Source organism: Chrysochloris asiatica, unplaced genomic scaffold (genome assembly GCF_000296735.1).
Source record: "Chrysochloris asiatica unplaced genomic scaffold, ChrAsi1.0 scaffold00082, whole genome shotgun sequence".
Taxonomy (NCBI): Eukaryota; Metazoa; Chordata; class Mammalia; order Afrosoricida; family Chrysochloridae; genus Chrysochloris; species Chrysochloris asiatica.
The window spans coordinates 7,590,367-7,593,813 of record NW_006408600.1 but is presented as its reverse complement, the minus strand read 5'-3'; the positions used below and the strand labels follow the sequence as shown (position 1 = coordinate 7,593,813).

The 3,447-nt window shown below is 42.3% G+C and overlaps 1 pseudogene; it reads left to right on the top strand.

The window, feature by feature from the left end:
• Positions 1–2,403: 2,403 nt before the first annotated feature.
• LOC102811243 overlaps positions 2,404–3,447 on the top strand; it is a 72,767-nt pseudogene continuing 71,723 nt past the window's right edge.

Here is a 3,447-nt window from a genome sequence, read left to right as displayed (position 1 = left end):
CACAGTGGCTTACAACAATAACAGAAAAACAAGCTTATGAAATGGGATCATTGGAAAACAACAGCAACAATGATCCTGTTGTTGTTAAGTGCCTTTGATTCCATTGATTCCAACATGCAGTGACCCTGTGTAGGGCTTCAAAAGAATTGTTGGTGGGTTTTGAACTACCGACCTTGTGTTTAGCAGTCTAGTGCTTATCCTACAGCACCACACCCGTACTCCAATAATCATAGTTAGCAGTTACTAAAGGAGCTCTGGTAGCGTAGTGGTTACAAATCGGGCTGCTAACTGCAAGGTCATCAGTTCAAATCTACCAGCTGCTCCACGGGAGAAAGATGAGGCTTTCTGCTCCTGTAAAGATTTACAGTCTCGGAAATCCTGTACCGGGTCGCTATGGGTCAGAACTGACTGGACGGCACTTAACAACAACAACAGTTGCTAAATGCATCCTCTGTTCCAGACACTGGTCTAAACATTATACAGTGAAGAATGTGTAAATTTTTACAACAACTGTCTGAGATAAGTAATATTACTACTCCTATTTTACAGCTAAGGAACCACAAACATTAAGAAGTTTAATAATTTAAGATGCTGTTGCTATTAAGAAGCAGAGATAAGATTGACATATGTAGGCAGTCTGGCAACAAACTCCATGGTCAGGCAACCATAAATATGAAGGAAGAGGCACCCATAGTTTAGTTATCCAAAGGCTTATAGATAAAATGGCTCTTAGTCCTTGAACGAGTCCTGGTATGGTGCTATGGATTAATGCACTGGACTGCAAAGTTGGTTTGAACTGCAAAGTCAGCAGTTCAAGCTCACCAGCTGTTCCTTAGAAATCTTATACAGGGTCACTAGGGATCAGAATTTTCTCAACGACACTTAACAGCAACAAGTCCTTATTGGTACAAGAAGCAGTTAGCAAAAAGATGAAAAACACTACACATGTAACAAAAGGAGGAGAGTGGTTGATTTTGCAGTCTAGGAGCGGAGGTTCCTGGAACCATTAAGGGAGAAAAGCAAAATGGAATTGCAGGACCCTATCCAGAGAATCTGTGACACCAGACATGGTGGCAGAGATGATGATGATGACAGTGACGTGGAGAGATGGAGCAGCTTGGAACTTTAGACTCAGGGAAGGAGAGGGGCTATGTGCTGACGGCCGGGGAGCAGGCTTTCGGGAGTATACTCTTTGGTTGTTTGATGATACATGCAGGAGATTGTAATCATTGCAATGAAATGAAATAAGATAGGATGAATGTAAAGCTAACGTTCTCCCAAGTAAACTATCACATAATTCACAATAAAAACTTAAAAAAAAAAAGGACTACACAATGTGTTTTGAGATGAGCTCTGGCCTATTAATCCCAAGTTCAGTGGTTTAAAACCATGAGTCACTCCTTAAAAACCCTATCCAGGCTCACTTTGAGTCAGAATTGACTTGTTGGCACTTAACAACAGCAACAGTAACATGATGATAAGATAGCAAAAATTCTAGTCCAGAATAATGTGCTGGGAGGTGCCGGGGTCTGACCTCGACATAGTTGTGTTGTTCACGAGTGTTTGGTTCACGAGGAGGGGAGATCCAGTGGAGATAGAGATAGCAAAAGAATACACAGACAGACAGAAAGAGGGGGACAATGAGGCACCCCAAAGTCAGGGTGGATACATCACTGGTGGGCAGGCTTGGGGCTACAAGCATCATGGCCCCTGTAGGCAGCAACTCACTGCCCTGAAATCTTTACTGCATGCCCTCCAACCTGTAATGCATACCTGGGGAGGCCCGGGCCTCCGTTTTATTTAGGGGAGGAGCTTCACACCAAGCTGGGAGGGACTTAGGCAAGGTACAGCTAACATCAGTACTTTTCCAGACATTCAGGTTACTTTACATTGTACTTCGCTGGTTCGAATCCCAGGTCCACAACTTGGTTTCTCAGGCTCAATTAACATATCTATAGCCCCTGAGCTCAGTTGGGGGAAGGTGAGCGGTAAGGACAAAAGCTTGAGCAGAGTCCTGCTGCTTCAGCTTCCTGAGCCAGGTCTGCAGGAGGACTTGAGACGCCCAGGTGAATGGGTGGCACCTGGAAAAGGATTAGGGAGAATGTTTTTTTTTTTTGTCTGTAGAATGAAGAACTGTGAAGTAGCTAAGATATTTTTAGTTAATCCTTTGGAGGAAGGCTTGACCTTGCAACCTTTACAGTCTTCGGCTTTAGGAAAATATCAGTTATCCGTGGATTATCAAGGGCTCCATGTATTAAATTAATAAATATAACTCAACACTAAGATGAAAAACAATTTGTTATTGACTGCCAGTGGCTAGATCTGTTACACTCGGGCCTATAGGCCTTGAACCTCTGACCAGGCCTACACAGTCTGCAACAGGGAGGAGACTTCTTTGTTACCATGAAAGTGTCTCGAGGGTATAGTTACAGCAAGAAGCTGGGAGAAATCTGGAAGAAACAGTCATTTGATGAGGAATTAATCCAAGTATGGAACTTAATGTAATAGGACTAATTGTAGCCCATTAGAGACTCATGAGTATGGGGAATATACCAGTAGAATGGACCTAATGTTCGGGGTAAAGGGTTTCTTGGTAACTTGGTGCCATAGAATAGAGAGGAGCAGATTCAATGAAAGATCTGAATGGAGGCAATATCTGCCTTGGATGCTGTTTGCTCTGAATACAGAGGTTAAGGTTCATATCCAATGCTCTGTAGCTTTCTAGGGTTACATTTCAGAAACTTTGTGACAAGGAACCCCACAGCACCTCTGGAAACTCACAGAGACATGGCAAAATATTATAAAGCTTCAAGGGACAAGCAGCAGTACTTAACATCTGTCATTACCTAAGGAAGCTCAATTTCAGCACCAGACTGTGCTGCATTCCTTTTAATGATGTCATTTGTTTTGAAGCCGAGTTTTCTGAGGTTTCTGTGAGAAAAAGAAAGTGCCATGCTGAAATCAATATGAAAGAGGAAACAAAGATGGTAGCATCCTATGTGATTCCAAGGTTTGAGAATCTTTGCCCAAGAGGCATATACATTCATAATTATTAAATATTTATGGTTATTTAAGGATTAAATGGACTTCTGGTGTGATCCTGTAGGATCCGTGCTGGGCTGTGAACCAAAAGGACAGCAGTTCAAACCCACTAGTTGCTCCTTGAAGCCCTATACATGGTCGCTATGAGTTAGAACTGACTTGATGGCACTTAACAACATCAACAAGGATTAAATAAAATATAAATTGCCTTTCGATTAGGCATATATATATGTTACTGTTGTTAGTTGCCATCAATTCAATTTTGACTCATGGAGATCCCTGTGTGTGTAAAGCAGAACCACTCCATTGGATTTTCAAGTCTGTGATCATTTGGAAGCAGCTTGCCACCTAGATACCTAAGTGTGAGTGCAAGCTGCCAACCTTTAGGCTAATGGTCAAGAACTG